This window comes from Coturnix japonica, chromosome 20, assembly GCF_054131305.1.
Source record: "Coturnix japonica strain WE chromosome 20, WE-NBRP24, whole genome shotgun sequence".
Lineage (NCBI taxonomy): Eukaryota > Metazoa > Chordata > Aves > Galliformes > Phasianidae > Coturnix > Coturnix japonica.
In genome coordinates, this window is record NC_140682.1 from 8,723,017 (window position 1) to 8,737,120 (window position 14,104).

Sequence of the window (14,104 nt, forward strand, 5' to 3'; positions counted from 1 at the left end):
ATTTTTTTTTGGAGAAACAAGCTGCCTTTGTGGTCCTGAGGGCCCCTTTTTGTCACCTGTTGGGCACAGCAAGAGAGCTTTTCTTGTACAAATCTATGCCCTGTGTACCTTTCTCGATCCCAAAACCTAGAGTTGTGGTGCAGACACTGGATGCTGACCAGAGCAGTAAAAGAACAGAAGAGGGGAAAAGAGAAGAGAAGGAAGGATACGGTTAAGAACAAAGGACAGAAGATGGAAAATGCTATAGAGGATTGGACTGGACATGAGCAGATCAGAGCTACACCAAGGTGTGGCTTCTCCCTGTGTCCCTATCCACCACTGGCAACATCCCCCAATGACAGGGATGCTGCTGCCCCAGCAGCTGATGGGATTGTGGTCTGGGGTTATGTTCTATGCAGAGCCTCCACAACCTGCTACAGACCCCCAGTTCCCTGACACTTCTTTTTTTTCCAGGTGCCTGCACACAAGGAACAGGTGTTCCCCATGCCCTGCATGCTGGTAATTAGTGTGGGCAATTACTGTGTGGGAATTGGGGGAGGGAAATTCAGGGGTGGGATAGTGAGGATGAATTGGAGGGGGCTGGGAAATTGTTTGGGTGGAACTGTAGAGATAAGGCATGACTGCTAGGATGGGGGATATTTGGTTGGAAATACTGTCATTTCTATTACTCATTGCTTTGTATGATAAGTTATTAAATGCTTTATGTTCCCTCTGCTACATCTTGCTTGCAGTCATTTGTGCAGTGACAAAGGTCCTCAGCTCTACATGCCCCTCCAGGGCAGGATGGAGCACCACAGATGGCAGTGTTCCACAGCTGCCACCAGCAGCCCCAGCTCGTCCCTCCACACCTGAGGTGTGAGTGGCTGTGAGAGGAATGTCTCTGTGGAAGTGCAGCTCATTCCTCCCCTCTGATGGGGGCAGAAGGCATCTGCATTTCCCTCATGGCTCTTATTTCCTGTGTTACTGTGGCAAATGAGCTGAGCCACTGTGCCTCCCTACTATGGCAAGCTCTGCAGCTCTGCCACTGTCTTTATACTCAGCTGTTCCTGTGTGTAATGCTCCACACTTGGACCCTGCAGAGCCCAAAGGCCTCCTTGGCTGCTGTTACTCACCTGGACATTGAGGGTGCTGGGTCTCCAGTCTGTACCTGCTTCCAGGTGTCACTTGCAAGACACTGCGAGTCCACCTGGTTGGAACTGCAGTCAACAAACACAAATGTGAAAGAAATAAGAAAGGATTCTTTCATTTCACAGGCTTTCATCTCCATTGAAAGATGTTCTTCTGTGCAGCACAGCTGGGAGCATTTCATATGTGCAAAAAAGGGGGATAGGCCCTGGCTGTGCCGGGCCCCAAAGCAGCCCCGACTGTGCTGGGTTCCCCTCTCACCTGGGCCCTGCAGTGGCCTCAGCTGTGCCTGCTCCCCCTCTGCTCTGGGCCCTGAGCTGGCCCCAGCTGTGCCTGGTCCTCCTCCATCCTGGGCCCCAAGGCCCTGCCTCTGCCTGCTCGCTCTCTGCTCTGGGCCCTGAGCTGGCCCCAGCTGTGCCTGGTCCTCCTCCATCCTGGGCCCCAAGGCCCTGCCTCTGCCTGCTCCCCCTCTGCTCTGGGCCCTGAGCTGGCCCTAACTGTGCCAGGCCCCCCTCTGGCACAGGCCCTGCCTCAAGCCCCGCCCCCTGTGGGCAGCAGTGCTAGTGCCTGTTGGTTTTGCTCTCTTCCCTCTTCTTTCCCTGTTCTCTTCACAAATGCATTCAGATCCCCCAGGATGACGTGCACTGACACTGCTGCCTTCTTCCTGCACAAACTTTCTGGGCAGCTCAGCTTTTTCTACAGAGCAGCGTGCCTTTGGAAGTGCTTGGAGGATGTAAACTAACAGCAAGAGAACACTGAGCTCTTCTGGGTCTTTCTAGGAATGGCAAAGAGACAGGAGAGAGTGCTCAGCCTCGAGTGGTTGCTTGTATGCAGAAATCACAGTTGTCAACATCTGTGCTGTTTTGCTGTAGGCAGTAGTGTGTGACAAGAAGCCTACAATTATCAATTTAGTGAACGTAATTAATTGTAACAGTTCCCCTTTCTTCTTCCCATGACACTTGGGTTATGGAGTTCTCCTATGCTATGTGCCGGTGTAATACCTCTGAGCCACAGCACTGTTGCGTTTAGCAAAGCTCATGGCAACAGGCTTTGGCCAACCTCAGAGCTACGTAGATGATGATAAGATATCCGATGATAGGAGGGAAAATGAACAAGCTCCAAGGTAAGTGTTGTTTTTTCCTTCTAGTCAGCACGCCATCGCTAAATCTTCCATGCTGTGACTTTTATCTTGATAGTGATGGTCCCTTAACCTCACACCTTTAGCACAGCACTTTCTGTGGAGATTCCCACCAGTGACAAAGTATTAGTGCCGCTTTTCTGCCTGTTTCTTTTTTGTCTGTATTTTCCAGAATGTGGGTATTTCTAAATAGGGCTGCATGAAGGGGTGCGTGTGTGATGGAAGAGTGAAGGAAGTCCACTGCAGATCTGTGCTTACTGCAGAAATGGCACCATGCTGTAGCAGCAAAAAGGCAAATGGTAGGAACTACACTTGAAGAGTGGAAGTTGGTGGTTGGCTGCGCTCAAATCTTCCTCCCAGGAGATGCTCTTCAAGTGTTTCTTGTTCCTTTCTGCCAGAAGCTGACACAAGCGGTCTTCCAGCCAAGAGCAGCCTTGCGGAAAGTCTGGGGAGGACTGCAGCCTGTGACGTGGCACCCAGGAGAGGTACAGATGCACAACAGGCATCAGGGTTTGATTCAATGTCTTTCTAGTTAGGCTTTCTGTCCATTCCTTCTTCATACTCCTTCTGCTGCGTGTTGCTTGAGGTCTTCATCCCTGGGATTTACAATTACCTTCCCTGTCCAGATTTGAAATGCAAACCCACCCTTCAGCTCAGATCCTAAGATCCGCTACTGTGAACACGCAAGATGAGATTTCCTAGTATTTTGGCCCATTTTGCTACAGAAATTAGCCTTGGTCACTCTTTAAATCTTACTGCTTCTCCTTTCTTGATTATAACAGATGTATGCCTGGAGCCAAATGGAAACATCTATGCAAAAGTGGTGCAGGAAGTGCTTTCAGAGAAAGCTCATCTTCAGGCTGGAGGGCTTCCTGTAACAGCAGGTCCCAGCTCTGTCTCCAAGACCCTGGCTGGGTGTAAACGCAAGGGTTTGGACAAAGAGAAACAGACTGCAGCGCAGTTGCCTGCTACCAAAAGAGCCAGAGGCCAGAACAGAGACAGTGTGCCGGCCCCAGCAGCACACCCTGGGCCTGCCCCAGCACTGAGCTCCAAGCAAAGAGGTAAGAAGGTGCTGCGGTACCGTCCTGGTGAAGTGCAACACATTGAGTTTGCTTAGGGCTTGCTTTTTCCTGCTCTGTAGAGGGGATAAGAGTTGAAGGCTACAAAGTCCAAAGGCAGTGAGGTGCCAGAATACCTAAATGCATCTCTTTCTGTTAATTTCACAGTGGTCTTCTGTATGTCCCCCTGGAAATGTCTGAGAGGCTTCCTAGTCCCATTTGCTTTGTCTTTGGACTGCCATTTGTTTTCACAGCACCCATGTTTCTGCAGTTTTGCTGTTAACAAAATGAATTCATTGGTATTCTTGCTTTATAGAAAGAAGACAACGACAAAAAGAAAGGAGAAGGGAATTGAAAAAGGCTTCTCAGAGAGCTGCGCATATAGAGGTGAGTCCTTGGTGAACACAGACACACATTCTCTTGTTGGTCTCAGTGCCTCCATCTGTCAGATATGAAAGAGATGGTAAAATCCTGAGGGAAGCAATGGAATAGAAAAGCAGCCAGCTGTGTGTTTGAGGAAATGACACTGTCAGTGAGAGCTGCCATGGGGAGCTTGGACGCCTTCCTCTGGCTTGAGAAGGATGTGGTTGGTAACAGCCAGAAGGTTTTGCTGTGATAAAGAAGCTTGCCATGTCGGGCACTGCAACCTTTGAAACAGCCTTTCCACGACAGAGCATAGGCAGTGTGTCCTGGGAAGTAGTGTCAGTGACCTGAATGAAAGAAACATGCTGTTCCACACGGGGCCATTCTGGATGTTTACTGGTCAGAGTTTCTTCATGAGATCTCCCTAGATTGTTTCTGTCCTACTTCTACGTTTGCTTTGTTTCTTTCCAGTTCTCCGCAGCGATGAACAGCCTTGCAGAGATGATGCAGAAGCTGCAGCTGAAAGACTGAGAGGAGAAACATCACAAGGCAGCGGCTGCAGTGCGCGGTGTTTCAGTTGCTGCCCAACTCAGTACTTGTAGTTTGATTGCAGTCAATCAATAAACCATCACAATTAGAGATTCACAAAGAGCGCACAGCCTGATTTGTCCAGTGACACTCCATGAGCTGCTGCATGACTTTTGGTCCAGAGTTGCATCTACCATCTTCGGTCCACTATGCATCTTTGGCCCACCACAGCCCATCCCAGCACTGTTCTTCCTTTGCACACCCATGTGCCCACACAACATTGCATGCCCTTGTACTGATAATTGCTGCTATTCCTTCCCAGATTCAAGACTCTGCACTTGCTTTTGTTAAACCACTTCTTGTTTATTAGTGCCCAGCTCTCCAGTCTGTCCAGGTCTTGCTGAATGGCAGCACAGACTTCAGGTGTGTCAGCCATTCCTCCCAGCTTTGTATCATAGGTGTACTTACTGAGCGTGGACACTATCCCCTCATCAAGGTCATCAGTGAAGATACTGAACAAGACCAGACACATCAACAAACCCCGGGGAACACACGTCTATAACTGGACGCTGTGCTGGTGATCAAAACCCTCTGAGCTTGGCCAGTCAGACAGTTCTCAGCCCAGCTTACCATCCACTCATCTATCCCACACTTTCTCAGCTTTGTTACCAGGATGTCATGTGAGACAGTATCAAAAGCCTTGCTGAAGTCAAGGTAGATGACATCCACTGCTCTCCCCACATCTACCCAGCTGGTGATGCCATCACAGAAGGCTGCAGGGTTGGCTGAGCATGACATTTCCCCGGTGAATCCAAGCTGACTACTGCTGGTAAACTTCTTCCCTTCCAGTTGCCTGGAGATGGCATCCAGACCAAGCTGTTCCACCACCTTTCCAGGGAGAGGTGAGACTGACTTCCCTGCAGTTTACCGGATCCTCCTCCTTGCCCTTTCTGAAGACTGCAGTGTCACAGGCTCTCCTCCAGCTTTCAGGCACTTCTCCAAGACCTGTCAAAGATGATAAAGAGTTTGACAATCACCTCTGCCAGCTCCCTCCACACATGTGGATGCATCCCATCAGAGTCTATGGATTGTGCACGCTGATCCCAACCAGATGCTCTCAGATCACCCCCTCCTCACCCAGAGGGAAGCTCTCCATTTCTCAAGCTCTCTCTCTTCCCTCCAGGGCCCAGGAGTCCCAAGGGGCAGTCACTGAAGTGAAAAACAAAGTAAAGAAGGTGTTCAACATCTTCACTATCTCAGCATCACCCATTTCCAGGACACCCCCCTTCCCTATTTCCTTCTCTTAGGGATGCACCAATCCTGAGCTCCGAAGAAGCGCTATTTAAATGCTGCCCAGCTCTCATGCCCCCCTTACCTTTGAGCACTCTAGCCTGTGAGATTCCTCCAAGTAGGCAACAGCAAAAAATCAAAGTAGGCTCTCTGGAAGTCCAGGGCCAAATTAGTTCTAGGCACATTGTTACCTCCACAGGTTAGCTGGGTGCCTGGCACTGACCCCTTCCAATCCAGTACTTTCGACCCCCAGTTGCTGGCTCCAGGGGGTGTCTCTACTGCAGTTCTGGCTGAGGACTTTGCCCGAGGAGACAAATCACGCTGCTTTTGAAACTCCCAAGTTTCAGGATTTCCTGCTTGTTTCAACACGCCAGGGAAACACGTGGGTGGCATGAGTTGGGCAGCAGGGTGCTGGCTGCAAGCACACAGTGACAGCAACTGCAGCCATCAGCATAGTCTGAGCCTGCCTGCAAGACCTTGCACACAGACCTCAGTGCCACGACTCCCCTAACTGAACACAGCAACCTGGAAATCCAACCCAAATGGAAATGTCCTTAGAGTGCCATCACCCTGCACTCCACGCACTTCATCGTGTCCCAGAAACCAGAATCAAACCACACAGACCCTGACAATCACAGCTATGTCTGTTCTTCCCTAAAGAATCAAAGCTGCAGCAGGACAGAAGTTTCAAGGAAGAAGAAGCGGCTCTTTTAACCATTTCCTGAGCAGTTTCTGAGGCTGTACGTGCAGTTTGATCACAGCCCAGCTGAGTCCTGGTCACACCCCGCTCCCTCTGACAACTAAGGGAATCAGCACAACGAATCTGAAGACAGAAGTGATAATGCAAACAAGACGAGAAGATATTTGCTGAGTCTGGATCCTCAAACGCATTTCAGCTGGGAAAAAGGACAGAGATGCCCACCTTGTAAATTTGGGTCACCTCCTCCCAGACGCACCAACACATCACCATTGTGAGAAACTCAAGTTTGGAGTTGTGCCAGATGTTCTCAGGTAAGTTTTGGACTGTTTTGTGTTTGCTTGAGACAGCTGCGTTCCCAACCAGTTCTGGAGAGTCCCTGCACAAGTCCATCCCTTGAACACATGGCAGGTGCTCAAAAACCAGCTCTGAAAGAAAGCAAAGTTGGTGTGTAATTTGTGGTGGAGCTTGCAGATCTTAACAGCCAAATAAGAGTGACAGCAAAGTTGGAGGACAACTGGCAGAGCAATTGCTTTACCAGCTTTTCTGAAGTGTATTTTGACCTTAACAAAGTGTATAGGAAACTACTGATCACAGCCTGAACTTCTGATTGACCACCTGAGGCAAGCAATGAGTCAGCTGCAGGAGCACAGGTGAAGGTAATTCAGCTGTGCTACTGGAAGGGGTGGAGCTTGGCTCCAACTCTCCCAGATCTCATGTAAGGGCTGACCAGCTCTAAGGCAGGATTTCTTCCTCTGGTGATTTTATTTTTTTTTGACTTTACTGTGGACCTTCAATGTTGGTGAGCATTTTCCCTTTATCCTTCTATCATATTAATCATTTCTATGAAGCATCTGTATACCCTGTGTTTACATTTACATTACATTACCTATTGGCTGTCTAAGTGTTCAGTTGTATAACTATACACACAGGGTCAAAACTAAAACAACACGTGTTTTATGTCTGCTCTTAGCAGCTTGGAAGGAACCAGGCTAGACCTTGTGGTAGGGCATTCTGTGCTGGGAAGTCAGCAGCACTGTGCGCATACAGCTGTTTATGCCAGGTGAGGCTGTGTGCACACGGTGTGTGGGGGCAAACGCTGCATTGGGAACATATTAGCATGAAGCACAGAAATACATGCTCAGAGGTACTATGGGGCATGCTGGGTTTGATTGTTTCAAGACGTGAAATTAAAAGGCTGAACAGACATCATGTGCTTCTGGTTTGGAGAGGGGATTTTAATAAATGTATTTGAAGTTCTACAGAAACTTGGTTTTACAGCAGGCAGTGTCACATTAGTCCAGTCTTTTTCCTATCATCCTGAGGATAATATCACCAGATTAAATTGCTGGTACACCTCGATCCTCTGAGTTTTAAGAGCTTATGCTGTAGTTAAAAGTTGCTTTCAGACTTCCAAAGTGGGTCACCAGCACACGTACTGGCACTGTGAAAGCACACAAGACACAGCTGTTTGCTCTAAAACATTTATGATTACACAAGAAAGATAAAGCAATTGTAACTACTCACTGCCAAGGTAGGAATGAAGTGATGAAGCAAGCTTCCCAAATATGTGGGCACTGCAAGCTGGAATAATCCACTAATGGATTATTCCATTAGACCACTAATGGTCTTCTAATGCAATTCCTTCTAGATTTGGTTTTCCAAGTCCTGGGTGAAGGCAATAAACAATTAACAGTAACTGCTGGCAAATTCTTGTTTGAAGACTGCATTAGAAGAGTCTGCCTTATAAATACCAGACTGCTGCACACTGGTTCCTGCTGCATGAACAGGCAGGAATGGGAATCAGCAGAGCACACAGTCCGGCACATGGGGAAAAACCAGTAAGAACCAAACAAGGTAACACTTGATTTGGATTTGTTGAGATAGCTTCTATTTCTTTTCTTCAACAGGGTGCTAGTCTGAATTGTTCTGTGACCAGAAGGAATACATTGGGCAAAGAAACTTCTGATTAGCTTGGAAACCATCAGGGAGAACAAAAATGTTCCTGAACTGACTGATCCTCTCTACAAGCATTTCCATCATGTGGACATTCAGGTGCAGATGGATTGATCTAAGAGTAGAGTAGAGGGTGTTATATGACAATATACAAGCTTTTGGCTGTGGTTAGACCCAGAAGATGGCTAAGCACCATGCCATACTGTACAGAACACCCCTTTGGCCAGCGTAAACCAGCTGTCCTAATTCTGTTCTTTCCCAGCTCCTTGGATCCTTTCCTGAGAACAGCTTTGTCTGTGCACAACATGCTTAGCAGGAGCTATAAACATTGGTGTGTTATCAGCATTGCTTTTCTCCTAGAACCAACACATTGCATCATACCTGACAAGCTGAAGAAAGCAGGTCTGTCCCAGCTGGAAATGAGCCACATTTACATTGCTTGGGCTTTTTGTTGTGTTTGTTTATTTATTTTGTAGTTGTTGTTGTTGGGTTTCTTTTGGGTTGTGCTAACGATGAGATTTGGTAGTATCAGAATGTATCTGGTGAAGGGGGAAACAGTATTTGTTGAGAACTTCTCTTAGTTGTAGAACTGTATCTGCTTGGATGACACTGACCTCCCTGAGCACCGACTTTCTTCCAGAAGTATTTTCTTGTCTTAGAGGAAAATGAGCGATGTCGTTAACTTTCTCCTACCTGATTCCTTCCTGGCTGTTGGCATGCACCAGCTGTTCCAAGTATCAGTGTGTACGTTAGGTATAACTTGTTTTTCGCTTTGCTTGTAGGTCTTTCAGGTTGCAGCCTATGAAGAAGAGGCACGTATAGCACTTGCAGTGCTGGATGCAGTTGAAGGCAAAACTGATGATGCTTTCCTAGCATTTGAAGCTATGAAGAATGTGGTTCACACTGGAATCTTGCCGAGGTTGGTTCCTAGCTTGCATTACCCCAAATGCTTTTTGTTACTTGCATTCCAGCTGATTCTCATTAATCTAAATACTGTTGCTTAGCTTTGGCAAAGAAAGGCAGATGAGTTTATGAATGATGGTGTGTTGGCAGAAGCACAAGAAGAGCACAAACCCTGTCTTCAAAGAAAGCACTGCCTAATGAAGATCATTGATGAATGCTCCTCAGATCTGTCAGTAGCTGACAAAGTCATTCTTGCTCTACAGCTTGTTTGGAGAGATGCCGTGGTGTTGCTTACAGCTACACTGTGGCACTGTTTCATGCCAAAGCCCAAATCCAGCTATGTGGGAAACACAGTAATGGCCCTCTCTTGCTGAATGTGCTGCAAGTTTCAAAGCCAGCCGTAATACTGCACAAGAGAAATGTGGATCTGTCTTTGCTAAAAAGGCAGGAAGGTCAATGGGACTGTATAATCTGTTTGGTGAGAAACAATCATGCTGCCTCCTAATGCACTGCCTGCCGGAATCCAAGCAAAACTAATACCAGAGCTTCTCTTCAGTGATTCTCCTTTAAACTTGAGCAAGTAGATGCTCCAAAGACCACTCAGAATTACTCAAAAATGACTTTTTCTTTAGCTGTTCTGTATGCCTAGTCCAAAATGAAGCAAGCGATGAAAACTGTTGATCCTGTCAGAATCCTAACTCACAATGTCAACCTAGTGTGCTAGTATCTGTTGTTCAGGTGTGTAATTACATGCGTTTCAAATATCTAATACCTATAATATTTGTTGTGCACCTGTCTGTTACATTTCAGAGACTGAGAGCAGTGTTCTGGTTGTCTCAGGAGCATGCAATTAAAGGATGACTTCTTGAACAGTAAAAGTTTCAGTAACAGCTACCATGGTAATAGACTGAGGTTAGTTGGTAAGAAGCACAGACTTCCCCCAAGTAATTTGAAACCAGTCCTCTTCAGTTGCTGGTTAATGTTTTCTGGGATGTCAAACCCTCACAGTTACTCAGTGATTCAGTAGTACACATTGCTGCAGACAGCTCAGCTCAGAAATAAGGGCACTGTGGGGTTAGTGTTGCTGTTCTGAAGTAATTCAGTCTTCACGTTTGGCTCAATTTCTGTCCAAAGCTGAGATGACGACTGTGCCATCAGACAATCCTCCATCTGATGGTGCTATAATTGCTGATGAACCAGCACCTATCCCAGAGCAGAGAGCTCGTGCTGGCTTTCTCAATGCGCCTTCGATGTTCTTCTGTTATAAGAATAAGCCTGGATACGTACCTGAAGAGGGTGATGGTAAGGAGAGACCAAGTTGATTTTTGTGTTGCCTTTTTTGTGGGGAAAGGACATTTGGAACCAACAGATGCTGATACCGTTTGGACTGATGGGCAGCAATACTGCTGCCTCCTTCCTTTTGGGAGAGGATCATGCGTCTCCCTTCCCAAATCTGTCTCGTGGCTCTCTTAATAAAATTACCAACACACTATTTTCTCTGGAAACACAAAACCTACGCCAGACCTCTAGGCTGAAAAGCTGTCAATAGTGTAATAAGGCACCTGTACACAAATAGGAATGGGAAGCTTGCTTGCTGATGCATAAAGCTCTTAACACTTATGCAGAAGTTTTTTATATGCTTGCTGGGCTTGTAAGTCTGAAGGGCGTAACAGACTTAGACTTCTCTGTGTTTGGAACATCACTGAGTAAAAAAGAAGCCTTTACAAAAGCTTTGGTCACAAAATTCATAGGATTATTCTCACACCTCTGAGACGTGACTATTTTCACTCTGTGAGGAATAAAACGCAGCAGAAGAAACACTCTCTGGCTCCTCTCACTGCACCTCAGGTCTTTTCAAACACTGGAAGGGAGACACAGATCTTACATTTCTCAGGGAGAGAAAGGAGTCACAGCTGTTTCCAAACCTGGATCCAGCTTCAGCTACTAAAACTCCAACCGTGTTTGAATTAACTGATTTCAGAGAGAGATTTCAGAGGAAAACAGTACATCATTTTATGGAGTGATACTACTTCAAAGGTATAGCAGTCAACAACCTTTTTTTTTTTTTTTTTTTTATAGTGCCAAATTGGCATTAAGTGAAAATTGAACAGGTTTTGGAGCTATTTCAACATTTTCCCCTTGATTTTTGCAGCTCCATGGAAAAGAAGAAGCTCTGATGGAGCAAGAAGCCTCTCTGGATAATCTGAAAGAGGTGCGGTAATGTAAGGACGCTTATTGCAACTTGGCTTGTAATCGTTTCTAAAATGATCTGGTTCATCCTGTTTGGAATGTGAATGAGTTCTTGAGGCATTTTTGCAGCGTGGTCTCTACTGTTCTGTCACTTGTTTACAAGAAGAGAAAGGGTAAAGCAGTTGTTGGTTTAATCACTCTGCTGCTCAGGAACTCCGTCAAAGGATTTCGGAGTGTTGTTTACCAAAAAAATCGAGTTTTCTGTACACAGATATTTGAGGATTTTTCTTTTATTTCAGGTAAATGACGGGATTCTAGGGAAGAAGTACTCAAATCAATAGATAAGGACAGCAGAAGCTTGTTTCATCTATCTTGAAGGTAAGGTGTTTTCTTATCTGGATAAGATTCCTTTGTAGGTCAGAAGAAAAACAGAATTCCTTGTTCTGTTTTGTTGTAGTGTAAATATCAGTTTATAGTGGCAGAGATGCGTAAGGATACTGGTGAAGTGGCACAACAGATGACACCTTTCATGCAGGAGAAAGTGAGGGCAGCATCAGGAAGGGATCAAGTAAGAGTTGGGCAAAGTGGGAAATTCACTCAAAAGCCATTCAGCAATGGAACATTCTCTGCATACCTGTTGAAATAAGGAAACTTTTCTAATTTCATTTGTTTCATGAGTTAATTAGTTGGAGAAAGAATAGATTCTATGAGGGGGAAGTGGGCAGAGAAAATAAAGCTTGCTGCTAGGACCATATTTTGAATTTTATGGGGTGTCTGTATCTACTTCTTATTTGTTTGACATATCATGCATCATTCAGTGGATAATGAGCAGAACTGATGTGCTCTGGCGCATGCCCATCTGCTCAGGTTTTGGCTTGGAAGATCATCAAGTTGAAAGCTGAAATAGCTGATGATGTGACTATATTTCATGGTTTTGTAATTTTGTAATTTTGTAATTTTGCTATCAGTATTCCACATCATAACATCATGTCAAGTATGGATACTTCTGTTGAATGTGCAGTCCACAGAAGAAGACTACATATCCCAGAGAACAACAGGAGTAACAATAAGTCACGGGACCAGGACTCTATATAATCTCGTTCCCAGGCTGGAGTGCCCTCCTTCTTCTCTCGAACTTCTCGGAGAGTGGGAAACGTTCCAGCCGTGTCGCCTAGAGTTCACAGTAGGCCTCTCGGTTTTCGGAGACTCTCTCTCTCTCTCTGTTTCGTTCAATTTGTTAGCCTTAATTATATTATATTGTGTTATCTTGTATTTCGATATCATATTTAGTAAAATAAGTTTTTCCTCCTTAGATTGTCGCTGTTTTATCCCACTCCCCTTTTCCCCCTCCTTTCCGGGCCCCGGGGGGTGGGGGCATGGGGTGGCTTCCCCTGTCATGGGCATAGGTAAACCTAAGTAACCCGTGACAGATTTTTGGTGGAGGATGCGGGCATAGAGCTTTTTAGCTTTTAGAACGACTCTCTCTTTGCTCTTAAAGAGCTTCGTTACAGGAGTGTTGGGAGTGCTATCTTTCCGTAGCTGCTCACGGAGAACGTGACCTTGAAATACCGGACAAATTTTCAACATTAAGGGCTGCTGCACATTCTCAGCATTGCTATCTAACTTTTGTGTAGAAAACAAAGGGATTTCTTTCTCCCTTAGAGAAAAGCTAGCTAGCTCTGACTTTTACAGAGCCTGCCAGCTATGAATCCACTCTTCATCCCAGTTGCTCTGTTTAAGGGATTGAAAGCAATTATGATCTTCTTAAAGTATTGGTCAACTATTAACACCATAATTTGGTGTTGTGGAATTGTGCAGGTATATAGCCTAATAAAGTGGATACTGATGGAGACACCTGCCTGGTACTTTTACGAGATGTGGTATGGTCAGAATTTTGGCATCTACACCCCAGATGGAATTGTGAATCTTACAAACACTTGCATCCCAGATGGAACAGGCAATTTTACAAATACTTGCATCCCAGATGGAACAGGCAATTTTACAAACACCACCATGTTTAATTCATTGTATAGGCTAAAAAAACCCTTTTTATTTAGGTTGTACTCTCAGATTTCCACACGCTTTTCAATAACTGAGATAGGGTTCATACTTGCATTCATGTTATCACTATCAGTGCATGCATATATGTTCCTATGCATTCGTTCTATGCGGAAGTCTCCTCCGGAACCAGAGAATGATGACTGGCAGGGAATATGGAAAGGTTTAGAAAAGTCTTAGAAGCATGGGGACCCGCAGTGTCATGGGATTTCACTCTTGAACACCTAAGGGACCCTAAGAAATTAAGTGAGTATTTGGGTCAGAGATCTAAGGAGGTAAACCTTATGTGGGGTTTGGCTTATGCATACCGTGCTTTGTATCATACTATTCTGGAGAGAGAGAGTTTCCGATCTGAGATTCAAGCCCAAGTTAATTCTGATCAGTCACAGGAGGCATCAGTAGCAATATCAGTTGCCCCTGTGGAAGGCAAGAAATGGAAACGGGTGTCCATGCGTCTAGAACGAAAAGAAGGAGAAGCACAGGGGGGGGCAGCAGAAGACCCAGGTGCCGGGCATGGAGCAGTACCGAAAAAAGCAAAGGCAAAAACCAAGAGGCATGAAGAAGAGACTGATGATGAGGAGGAAATCACCTATTGTCGACCTCTGAAGCTGACTGAAATCCAAGGCTCAAGAAAGGAGTTCACACGGCGTCAAGATGAAGGCATCCTTGCTTGGTTGCTTCGCTGCTGGGACAACGGGGCCAACAGCTTGTCTCTAGATGGTAATGAAGCTCGCCAACTAGGAAGCATTGCCCAAGATGCAGGTATCGACAGAGGGATTAGCAGATGTTCGGATGGAG

The 14,104-nt window shown here is 46.0% G+C and overlaps 1 long non-coding RNA gene across 1 annotated transcript; it reads left to right on the top strand.

Moving 5' to 3' along the window:
- The first annotated feature begins 1,656 nt into the window (after positions 1–1,656).
- LOC146757590 (uncharacterized) lies at positions 1,657–2,560 on the top strand. The gene is made up of 2 exons (XR_014936142.1): positions 1,657–2,248; positions 2,436–2,560. It is a non-coding gene; the product is annotated as an uncharacterized LOC146757590 (long non-coding RNA).
- Positions 2,561–14,104: the final 11,544 nt, after the last annotated feature.